This window comes from Ceratotherium simum, chromosome 26, assembly GCF_057802395.1.
Source record: "Ceratotherium simum simum isolate JZ-2026a chromosome 26, ASM5780239v1, whole genome shotgun sequence".
Taxonomy (NCBI): domain Eukaryota; kingdom Metazoa; phylum Chordata; class Mammalia; order Perissodactyla; family Rhinocerotidae; genus Ceratotherium; species Ceratotherium simum.
In genome coordinates this window covers 23,440,232-23,453,086 of record NC_141925.1, presented here as the reverse complement: position 1 = coordinate 23,453,086, position 12,855 = coordinate 23,440,232, and the positions used below count along the sequence as shown (strand labels likewise).

The 12,855-nt window shown below is 46.3% G+C and overlaps 1 protein-coding gene across 6 annotated transcripts in view; it reads right to left on the bottom strand.

The window, feature by feature from the left end:
• Positions 1-12,855, bottom strand: part of KATNIP (katanin interacting protein) — a 191,521-nt gene that overhangs the window by 172,126 nt on the left and 6,540 nt on the right. The window lies entirely within an intron of this gene.

Sequence of the window (12,855 nt, the reverse complement as noted above, 5' to 3'; positions counted from 1 at the left end):
TCTTTCCAAGAAAGTGAGAATAAGGGGAAGAGCAAAGGCCCAAAGATGAACCTCTGGCAACGGCCAAACTGTGGGGCCAATACATAAAAGGATTTAGAAAAGAGGCAGCTGGAGAATTTGTAGGAGACCCTGGATTATACAGTATCATGGTATTTATTGTAAACCTCTTTTGGGTTATCTGCTCAGCTCGTAATGACACCCTAAACTGCCCCTTTCTCTCTTTCTTTCCTCCCCTTCCCCAGGATGGGTCCCCTGGCAGCCATGACTGTACATGACCCCATACCCCAAACCCCAGTATGCTGCACTGGGGATGGGCCCCTGACCCAACCACAACCAGTCAGCATCCCAGCCCCAGGAACTTGGAACTGATTCTGAGAGACAGAGAGGATAGAGGTCCAGAGCAGGGCTGTCTCCCTGTGTGAGCTCTGATGCTGTGAGCAGCCACCAGCCATCTGCCTTGGGGACAGACTAACAGAGAATGTCAAGACAGAATAAACTGATCTGAAACTGGCTACAGGCCTATCTTTGTGTTCCACAGACACCCACTTAGACAGACTACTGCATATGTGTGTGTGTGTGTTTTCTTTCTTTTTTTTTTGCCTTTAGACAAAGAAGTTAGGATTTAACGGTGAAAAAAAGCCCAGGAAAATGTACCACCATGGTGCAGGATGTTGACGGTGGGGGAGGCTGTATATGTGTAGGGACAGGGGGCACACGAGAACTCTCTGTACCTTCTACTCAATTTTGCTATAAACCTAAAACCGCTCTAAAAAATAAAGTTTACTAATTAAAAAAAAAAGAGCCCAGGATTTAGGGATCAGGTGATCTGGATCGTTGGGCCAATTTTATCCCGACCTCCTGCCCCCTGATGCTCTCGGGCAGGAGCTAAGGTGGACGGCTCCCACAAACCCTTGTCCACACCTGCTCTGGCTGTCAGTCGAGGGACTGAGAATTGGCCCTAAAGGCCAGCCGGAGAGGATGACATGCCAGGTAGGAGGCCATGTAACGCAGAGACGGGAGCTAGGAAATGGGCCCGGGGCAGGAAGGGGACAGAGCAGGTTGGAGGCCAGAGGTGCTGACAGACCACGGTGTTCTAGAAGTGGAAGCAGCACTGAGGCAAGTAAGATGCCAGCAGGGCCCAGCAGGGCTCAGGGCAAGGGGAAGGAGCAGGAGGGAAGCAGGGCTAGTCAGGGGTGAACATGGCAGACCCGCGTCTGGCTGAGGCCCTCCCTGTGCTGGTCAGACAACCCCTGGGGATCCGGTCCAATGGACAGGTGACCCGCTGTAGGACCTTGGATAAGTCACAGGATCCAACAGGATCTCTCCGCGCCATATTTTCTTCCTATTTTTTTTCTTTATGAGAGTTAGGCTGAATCACCTCTGGGTTTGCTTTTCATCTCTAAAATTCTGTTACACCAATAAAGAACAGTAAAAAAGAACACATAAGAGTGGGCCATAAAGACAAAATATTAATACAAAGAACACAGAGCTAAACTATTAAAATATGAAAGCAAATCTCCCTACTGGAGTTAATTAGAAGCTTCTTATTCATTAAATTGGAAAATAATTTGCTTATTTCCCAATGAAGATAATTCGCTCTAATTATGTGCTTTGTTATCTAACGCCCCCGTCCTCACACCACTGAGCCCCTCTCTCCTCCAGGTAGCTCGATGTGGAGACAGCTCCTTCTCGCCAAGGACGGAAGGAACCAGATTACACTGCGCCTGTCTACTGCACTTAGCATCTCTGAGTATCTTCCCACCTACACCTCATTTTATTCTCACAACAACTCGGGGAGGTGGAGGAAGGTAACATTAATATCAATATACGCTGCTTGCAAAATTAAGGGGGTGTTCCTCTGCATTTTGCAAGGTGACCTGCCAGCTTCAGCCATGAAACAATAAATAAGGCCAAATGTAAATGATTCGTGTGTACTTCACTTTGTAAAACAGATGTGTGCCTGGGGAAAAGAAAAAAAAAGTGAATGCACTGACTTTTTGCAAATATAATACTATTCTCCCACTTATGATGTCAGAGAGATTTTATCTGTACTTGGGATTTATTTTCAACGGTTAGAAGATTCTGACACTTCACTTTTACTTTGCTCTAGATGCAGATAATAATATTCATCGCTATCATTTAGAAGGGAGTTGCATCTTCCTTGGATGTTAGCTTCTGAAGTCATCAGAGAAGGGAAAATCAGTGTTAAAATTACCCTTGAAAAAGAGTCTTAAACCGCCTGTAAAGTACAGTCTATAGGACACAGCTTTTTATAGCCATTGCTGTAGACTAATATGCATGTGTAATACTCGGTGCATATGGAAATGTATGGTAGATGATAAAAATACATATGCAAAACATAATTTTATGGTATTTCTAATTAAACTATTCATATTGTAATTACTCTATTTTTCCTCTTGGGGTAGGAGGAGAGTGATGGGGGTGGGGGCAAGAGCCGGGGACCAACTTCACGAGAGTTAGATGCTTGGTTGATACAACTTCACTGTACCGGACACCTGCTATGTGCCAAGTTCCGTGCACAGGCTTCATCTCCTGCATCAGGGGTCAGTGAACTTTTTCTGTGAAGGGGCCGATAGTAAATATTTTTTACTTTATAGTTCATAAGGTCACAGGACCATAATGTCGGGGCCAGCCTCGTGGCATAGTGGTTAAGTTGGCACACTCCACTTCGGTGGCCTGGGGGTCGCAGGTTCGGATCCTGGGCGTGGACCTACGCACCGCTCATCAAGGCATGCTGTGGCGGCATCCCACACGCAAAACAGAGGAAGATGGGCACAGATGTTAGCTCAGTGACAACCTTCCTCAAGCAAAAGGAGGAAGACTGGCAACAGATGTCAGCTCAGGGCAACTCTTCCTCACCAAAAAGAAAAAAAAAAGAAAAAAAAGACCATAAGGTCTCTGGTCAAACTACTCAACTCTGCCATTGTAGTGTGAAAGCACCCACACACAATATGTAAATGAATGGGTGTGGCTGTGTTCCAATTAAACTTTATTCACAAAAACAAACAGGCAGCAGGCCAGATTAGGCCCACAGGATGTACTTTGCTGACATTTGCTTTAGATGGATAGTACTATTCTCATTGGTACAAACCAATGAAGAAACGAGAAACAAACAGGGTGAGTGATTGAGTTGCTTGCTCAAGGTCACAAAAATGTAGCTTGTAAGTGGTAGGGCTCAGTGTGCTCCTAATCACCATCATCACTATCATTATCACCGTCATCAGCATCGCTGTCCTCACCACCACCATCATTATCATCATCATCATCATCACCACCACCATCATCATCACCATCACCAGCATCAACATCACCGTCCTCACCACCACCATTATAATCATCACCATCACCAGCATCACCATCGCTGTCTTCACCACCACCACCATCATCATCATCACCATCACCACCACCATCATTATCGTCATCACCATTAGCGTGATGGTGCCAGTCACTGAGCTCCAGGCCAACTACACAATTATCAACTCATTTAGTCACAAAACAGGTACTGTTATTATCCCACTTGTCAGAGGAGGGCACTGAGACTCAGAGGTTAGGAAATTTGCCCAATATCACACAGCTAGTAAGTAGAAGAGCCTTGATTTGAATCTGGGCAGTTTGGCTCCAGAGCCTGCATTCCTAACCACTAGGCTACACCGCCCCTCAGTCAGGTAGTTAAAGACAAGAGGCCAGAATGTGCTGGAGAGGGAGTTTGATTTAAAGAATTCTTTCTGTGATGTAGCTTTTTAATGTAGTTTGGACTCCTAGAGCAATTAAGGAGGGAATTAGAAGAAAATAATTCCTCAAGAGTCAAGGAAAATGGAGCTCCCTCCTAGCTGGATAAATGCCATACAATGCCAAATGTGGAAAGGCAGACTCGGCATTGGACACTCACTGCCATCTCCTCGGGTAAAATGCTCAGCCTTGGCAGGCAGGGTTGGACTTTGGGGAACAAAAGTGACTCAGTGGAAATCCTGCAGACAAAGAGGGCCCGTGCAGGGACCTCCCCATTACAAAGGACTTTTTTGTGTGTGTGTGTGAGGAAGATCAGCCCTGAGCTAACATTCGTGCTAATCCTCCTCTTTTTGCTGAGGAAGACCGGCTCTGAGATTGCCAATCCTCCTCCTTCCCCACCCCCTCAAAGCCCCAGTAGATAGTCGTATGTCATAGTTGCACATCCTTCTAGTTGCTGTATGTGGGATGCGGCCTCAGCATGGCCGGAGAAGCGGTGCGTCGGTGCGCGACTGGGATCCGAACCCGGGCCGCCAGCAGCGGAGCGCGCACACTTAACCGCTAAGCGATGGGGCCGGCCCCACAAAGGACTTTTGAACAAAGAACCTGTTTCTCCCCACTGGGTGATGGTGCTTCCACTAGGTGACTAAAATGAGCTTACTTCTTCTGTTGTCCAAACACGAGGGCTCGCTCTCATTTTATTATCTATGTAATTTAATTTAAATGACAAATACCCCGTTGAGCTACCACTTAATCTCACCTATCAGACTCGCAAAAATCCAGAGGTCTGACAGTATACTGTTGGCAAGAGCGGGGAAGCAGGCACTTTTGAGCATTCCTGGGAGGAGGACAAAATGACACAGCCCCTTTGGAAGGTATTTTGGCAATATCATCAAAAGTACAAATGTATTTTCCCTTTGGGCTAGCACTATCACTTATAGGAATCTACCACGAAGCAACACCTCCACAAACAGGAAACAAATGCATGCACAAGGTATTCACGGTATCGTAATTTGCAATATCTAATATTATAAATAACCCATAAGTCTATCAGTAGGCACTGGCTGAATAAATACAGTGAACCCACACAATGGAATGGAATACTATGAAGCTGGAAGAAAGAATGGGCAAGCTGCTTATCTATCCTTATAAGACAGCCAAGCGTTAAGTAAAAAAGTCAAGGGGCACAAAGTACATGTAGTATGCAATCTTTTCTCTAAGAAAGAGAAAACATAAGAATATATACTCACATTGGTTCTATGTTCTATACACTTATATTGGGTTCTAACCAGCCAGAGGCACACGCATAAGAGTGACTTCTCAATTTACACTTTTTACATCATTTTTATTTTTGAATCATTTATTTGGATCTATTTCCTATTCAAGAAACTAAAATAAACTTAAAACATTAAATGTCCAAAAGGCTGATTCAAATTTTTAAAAAATATAATATAATGAGAAAAGCTGTAGACTTTCCCATCGGAGTTCCAAGAAGGGATGGTCTGTTGGAGGGAGATGGAGTAGCCTCCATGAACCTCGGGACCCCTAAGCTTGCCAGAAAGAGAACACAATATTTTTGGAGGACAAACTGCCTTCTTTTAAGAGATCAATGTGTAATGTGTGAGAGATAAGAATGAAATGATGACAAAATATAGTTTCTGGAAATTGAAACGACAGTTTCTTAGCTAAGGCAATAGGCTATTGGTGACCTGCTCATTTATTTGAGGGCAAAGTTTTTATGAAATGGCTAGACAAGATGAGAAAGGAAAGGAAAGTTGAAACTTGTCCAGATGGGTTGTCTGGAAATTGTGGTTTCCTAGTGCTTACCGAGCACCTACCACTGTCAGGTTCTTCCCAAGGGCAGAGCTCTTGGGATCCATTATCATGTGCAACAACAAAGCCACATGGCTCAGAGAAGCAAAGTAACTTGCCCAAGGTCACAGAGCAAGGAAGGAGAAGAGCTTGGGTTAGCAACCAGCCAGTCTGGCTGCTAATCCAGTGTTCACTACACCCTGCTGCCTGCCTGCCTGCATGCCCTTCATCAAGTCCAGGGATGGGAGCACCCCAGCCCACTGTCATCACGACCCCCACCCCCACACACCTTCAGCCCCATCCCAGCTTCCTGAACCTTGATCCTGGCTTTCACCTACAGCCTTTGTAAAGACACATGAGGCAGAGTAAGGTGGCAGCGTGGGGCAGGGCAGCCTAGAGAGCACCCGCCACCCTAACGGAGAATCACGATCTGGCTCTAGCCGCTGGTTTCCACGCAGGAAGGTGACCTCAGTTTTGTTGGATTAGATTTTTCCAGAGAAGTCCAGTTTTGCTTTTTTTTTTGTGAGGAAGATCAGCCCTGAGCTAACATCTGCCAATCATCCTCTTTTTGCTGAAGAAGACTGGCCCTGGACTAACATCCATGCACATCTTCCTCCACTTTATACGGGATGCTGCCACAGCATGGCTTGCCAAGCAGGTGCGTTGGTGCACGCCCAGAATCCGAACCGGCGAACCCCGGGCTGCTGCAGTGGAGCACACGCACTTACCGCTTGCACCACTGGGCCGGCCCCCAGAGAAGTCCAGTTTTATGAGACGCTTCTAATTTTTAAATGTTGATAAGTAACTAAGTGTTGCTTTTTGTTTGTTTGGTTGGTGGTTTTTGGTGAGGAAGACTGTCCCCGAGCTAACATCTGTTGCCAATCTTCCTTTTTTTGCTTGAGGAAGATTGTCCCTGAGTTAACATCTGTGCTAATCTTCCTCTACTTTATGTATGGAACACCACCACAGCATGGCTTGATGAGCAGTGAATGGGTCCATGCCCGGGATCCCAACCCGTGAACCCCAGGCCACCGAAGTGGAGCACGCTAGCTTAACCTCTACACCACCGGGTTGGCCCCCAAGAGATTTTTTAAAAGCTCTGTACAGGCCCAACAAAACAGGCTTCTAGTTTCCAACCTAATAGGTAACTAAGCAGAAGACTGCAAAATCTCACGCTCCTCTCATTATGTCTTTATCGCTACACCATGGACCCCTTTTGGGGGTCGGGGTACGACCTCTTTAAGGAAATCTCATCATAATAACAGAAATCTATTAGACAAAGAGCGTGACTGTTTGGAAGCCAGGTTGGCACTGGGACGCACTTTCCTGTTCCAATTCCCCATATGCGCCTCCAGGTTGGTTCTGGGCCTTTAAGTCAGTCTGTCTTTTGAAAGCCCGAAACAATGTCCCTGTCACTCTTCCTTTGCATTTTCTATGTAACTCAAATTCCCGGGGCCCAGTTTACTGCCAAATTACCTGACATAAACAAGTCATGCTAAGATCCTCTTTTCCTTTCCAAACCTAAACAGCAGATGGCAGCTAGAAATGGTTACTTATAACTTGCACACTGTTACGAGCATTTGCTTGGTTTACAAATGCTTAGCCATGCATTCTTTTGGCAGCTTCATAATTAAATGAGAGCCTGGGGTCAATGCTGTTGTTGGGAGAGAGGGAGAATCTCCCTCTGCCCTTTTCTTTAAGGTTCTTATGGCTGGCCAAATAATTAACAAGACAGGTTAGCAGGAGAAAATAATACCAAGTTTAATAACATGTATACATGGGAGAAAGCAGGGACACTGCGTTTCTCAACACAATAGCAGAAATTCTCGTCTTAAATACCATGTTCAGCTAAAGACAAAGGAGGATTTGGGGGTGGGGGTGTCAGTTACAGGAGATTACCACTAAAGCACTATAAACAAGAGTAATGTTATTATGCAGATTTAAGGCCTCACCTTCCACATTGATAAGTTTCTAGAAATGAGGTCATCCCCCCTCTTCCCTATACAGAGAGGGAGATACCTTTACAAATGGAGATTTCCCTTATAAATATAAATGATTGTCTGGCAACTCCTTGCAGGGCCATCCAGAGAATGTGGCCAGAGAGACATAAGATGGGCTTGTTGATGCCTTTTCTATTGTAACGTCTATTTTACATTATATTACAGCCATCAGATAGAAGATCTGTTCCAGGAAGGAGTTACTATGTCAAATTCTTTAGGCAGGTAGTGGGGGAGGTCAAATGTCCCTCAGAGAAAACAATCAAGGTAAAGAGAGAGATTTCAGGGTGGCCAAATCTTGATCTCCCACACTGTGCAGTGGCTAAGAGGGTAGGTTCTGGATCAGCCGGTCTGGCTCAGCCACTCATTACCAGTTTGGGAATCCTAATAGTCCCACTGCTATTTCAGTCAATTGTCAGGGTTAAGTTAGTATATGGAAAACAATTAGAACAGTGCCCTGCCCATAGTAGGTACTTAGCAGTTAGTGGGTCCCTCCCCCAGAAACAGCTGACTATTCGTGGATCTCAGCGAGTTCCATTGAACTCAGGTGCCCAAACATCCGGAACCTGTCCCTTCCCCTGCATCATCCCTCTGTGAGCCCTGTCATCTTTGTCATCTTTTCGATAGGCACCTGGTAGGTCTCCTGCCTCCACTATTACTGGGCCTTTCCCACAGCAGCCAACTAAAATGAAGACTAGATCACTTGCCTGCTTGGCCTGCCAGTGTGTTTCCCTCTCCCCCTGCTCATGCTCACACCCTTGCAGCCCCCCAGTCTTCCTTCTGCTCCTTGGACTCACATTCCTTCCTGCCTTGGATGCCTTTCACACATCCCCTTGGTCTTCTCAGGCAGGATCCTTCTTATCAATCAGATCTCAGCTTAAAAGGACCTACCTCCTCAGAGTGGACTAGCCCCCATCCTCCCTACTTTAATCTTCTGCAGAGCACTTATCTGATCTTTTTCTTGATGATGTGTTTGTGGTCTGTCTCACCCACTAAATATCAGTTTCATGAAATCAGAGGCTGCTGTCTGGCTTTTTTACCACGGAATTTTCCACACCTGGAGCAGTGCCTGGAGTGAACTAGGCACCAGTAGACATGCTGGAATTGAAGAATGAGTGAATGACCAAATTTCTGAATGGACAATGCTGGAAGGGACAGGAGGCATGATTACAAACTGCTGCAAGGACTTCATCTTCTCTCACAATGTGCTTTCCTGACCCCTTCCCCCAGCTCCTTCTGGGATGGTGAAACGAAATATGACAAAGTAAGTTTAATACACCATTGGGGACAATTGGAAAATATTGATTTTTTTTTTCATTTGAAATAGTGAAGATAAGCAAATGCCACATTTCTGTAATCTAATCAGTGGCTTGGGTGACAACATGCTTCCCAGGCTAAAATGTACTTTGGTCTACCTCTGTATCCCTCATACAAGCTCCAGAACCATTTCCATCCATACCCCAACTCCCCACAGAATACAAGTGAAGACAGTGCATTTGTGAAAACGTGTGTCTGCATGTATGTATCCAAATTAAAGTGTCTTTTGAGTATTTGCCTCTCCCTTAAAAAATGATTTGCCAAACTACCTTGGAAAACATGGGAAATGGTGTCTACAATCCCCAGGAATCCTAAAGACAAAATGTGTTCCTGCCTCTGAAAGCTAATTTTTACTGAGAACCTATTAAGTATTGGGCAACATTCTGAGGGCTTTAGAAGGATGAATTCATCTGATTCTCACAGCAGCCCTATAGGAAGGTCCTACTATTCATCTCCATTTTACCGTGTAAGAGTCTAGGCACTGAGATGAAGTAACTCTTTCCCCTGAGGTCACCCAGCTGGTAGGAGGAGCCTTCAGAATTCAAACCCCTTCATCCACTCCACAAGCCCTGCTCCTTCCCCTCCTCTCCAGAATGGGGAAGGCTCCCAATGTGAGCACCAACACAAAGACAAGGAGCAAACAAGAGTCTAATCCTTTGCCCTGGTTTTTCACGGATCCCATCTGCAGGCTTAAAATGAAATCTCCATCTCAAAGGAGGCAAGAGGCAGAACTTCCCACTGCTTGGGCTCCTTAGGAGGGAGATTTGTGGTGGGGGGGGGAGGGGCGGTGCTGGACTGAAAGGGAGCTGGGCCTTCTTCTCCCACCCCGGGATTGCCCATCAGGGACACTTATCTCCCCATGCCTTGGCCTCCACATCTGATACAGGACAGTGATCAGACTAGATCCTAAGTCACTCACTGGCTGAATCCAGCCCACAGATGTTTGTCTGGTCTCCCGAATGTTAAAAAAAAAGGTTTTTTTCAGCCAAAATTTAAAGCTTGGGAGATTTCACATTTAAAAATCCTGAGTTCTGAATTCTTTTGAAAAACTGAAAGATGTGGCAACACAGCGCCTGCATTCCCGCCTGTCAACAGTGGTCAGGAGCTGAGGGCAGTGGCCTGCCAAATGGTATGGTGCCCTCTGGTTCCCTACCCCCAGTTGTCTCCCTGCCACTGAGGTCAAGTCCAAGTTGCCATTTATCAGCAGTTCTGAGAGATCTTTGCCCATAGCAAAGATGAAAGTGAAGGTTCATGTGTCCACAACTCCAGCAAAAGTGAGAATCATCATCATCATGGTAAGTACTTGAAACCCGCAAACAGCCATTGATGATTAAACAGCTAGTAACTATGGGGGATTGGAATTTGCGAACTCAAAACATGTCTCTGCCTGAATGACATTTTGACCCCCACCCCCACTAACTGACCAAAGGAGTTTGGGATGGGAGGCCTGCCCCCAGAAAAGGCCATTACTATAGATATCTCCGGGTACCTGGGTGGGTCGTGCTAAACCCATTCTTAGTTCTGGCTACCCTTTATAGGATACATTTACATTTGTAAAGAAAATCTCCATTTGTAAAGGTATCTTCTTCCCTGTACCAGGAAGAAGTGGGGGATGACCTCACCTAGAAACTTATCAGAATGGAAGGCGAGGACTTAAATCTGCATGATAAACTTACTCATTGTTAACTGTGCTGTTTGGGCAATATGCTATCTGACTCCCACTAGTTTCCTACAGATGACATCTCCCTGGAGCCTGGGTCACCATGGTAATGGGTGTTTGAGCTACTTCTTCAGGAAGTGAACCCCTTGTCCTCTTCAGGCCGGATTGAGGCCACCAACTGGGCCCTTCTGATGACAAGAGGTTGGAACTCCACCCTCAGGGCATGCTAATGCCGCCATTCTGTGAACGTGTGTCCTACAAAGAGGCCTGAAGGCTGACTACACTTGCGCAGATCATCAATTACCTCATCTCTCCTCACCTCCAATCATTTCAGAACACCTTCTCCATAAATATCCCTGAGTCCCTATTTTCAGAGAGGCAAGGCGGATTTGAGACTTGTTCTCCCGTTTTCCTCACTGGGCTGCCTTGTGATGAAACCCTCTCTCTCTGCAATCTCGTCGTCTCGGTGACTGGCTTTCTGGGCAGCGGGCAAAAACAGACCTGGTGCGGTAACATACTTACATATGTACGTATGTGCGTCTATTAATGCATTTAATTCTCACAACCACCCTAGGAGATGAATATATTTATTATCTCTATTTTATAGACGACAGAGATATGGAGGAGGCCACATGCTTCAAGAAAGGAGTAGATAACAGATTTCTTTATGAAATTCCCAGGTATGCAAAGTGTATTTAGGTGTTGAAAGAACCCGACACAAAACAGCATAATGAAATAAACCCTGGCCACTGCAGCCATTTATACATAATGGTCCCTGGTCCTGGCAGGCTTCTAAACTTATGACCCCTGCACAGGATTCTCAGAGTTCTGAGATATATCAGGGTCCCCAAAATGGGACCCTAGACTAGATCTGTCAAGTCCCTTCCAGCTCTAACCTTCAGTGATTTTAGGTGGGTTCATAAAATGTATCTAATTCATCTAGGATTCCTTGAAGAGGAAACACACACACACACACACACACACACACACACACACAATGCACTGCAAGTTCACTCAGAGTTTAGAAAAGCGTTGTGGTCCCTGAAGGGGTCCTGAGGTCGGTGACCAGACACCTGTGGTGCTCCAACGTCCTACTGGGTGTTGCATTCATCCGTAACTTGCCTGTCCCCGAAGGACAGATTAAGTCACGGCTGTCACCAGAGAATCCACCAGCTAAGGGTGGTCAAGGCATCATCGGGCTCCAGAATGAGGAGAGGTGGGAGTGACAGGGACTTCACTGGGATTGGCAATGAGGGGAGGATGGGAATGCTAACTGAAAGTAGAGAGAGAACAGAAGAAAAACAGAGGCTGTGGGGTATAGTAAAGGTAGCTAGGCCAGGGTGTGTTATTAGGACTGGGATGAACCACTCCAAAGTACAGTGTCTGGGGGAACCATCCTTGTCCACTAGAGAAAGAGAAACCAGCCGAGGTCTCTGGAAGGCTGGCCTGGAGGCTCACCTACAAGGGCCTTTCTTTTCTCTGTCTGCTTTATGGAGACCAGCCAGCAATTCACCAAGGCACAAATCAGTTCATCTCTTTCCTGGTTACAAAGTCAACCCAGCAAACACTCATGGGCATCTCCCTGTGCCAGTCCTTGGGCCAAGCATTGGGCATACAAAGGAACAAGAGTGGTTCTCTACCTCCAAAGAGAGAGAAAGGCATGGAGCCCAAAACCTGTGATATTGCACCAAGCATGAGGGGCTATGGGATCCTGTGATGCAGAGGAGTTAACTGTGCAGGTGACGGCAGTCACTGTAATCTACAGTGTGGAGGTGACTTGAAAGAAAGGCACAGCTGGCAGGGAACACAGCAAGGGCAAGGCAGGGAGGTGGGAAAGAATATGGTGTGCTCGAGAGATGGCCAGCTTTCCGGTGTGGATTGGGCTGGGTTGAAATCTCAGATGCCTGAGGGTCAGGCCAGTATTCTCAATGCAAGAAGTGAGCACTTGATGACTGGCACCACCAGCCAGAAGATTCGGTCAAATCATCATCACATGTCCAAGGTCAAGGGGGTGGCCACTGTTCGGTGCTAGAGGACCAGGGCTGTGTAGGAAGGCAGGCCCAGTCAGGCTAAAGCACCCTTTTATCAAGAGACTGAAAAGTCCAAGTTTTTATGGAAAATTACATTTTTTTGTGCGTATGAGGAAGATTAGCCCAGAGCTAATATCTGTTGCCAATCCTCCTCTTTTTGCTGAGAAGATTGGCCCTGGGTTAACATCTGTGCCTATCTTCCTCTACTTTATATGTGGGACGCCGCCACAGCAAGGCTTGATAAGCAGTGCATAGGTCCGTGCCTGGGACCCAAAACTTCGAACCCCGGGCC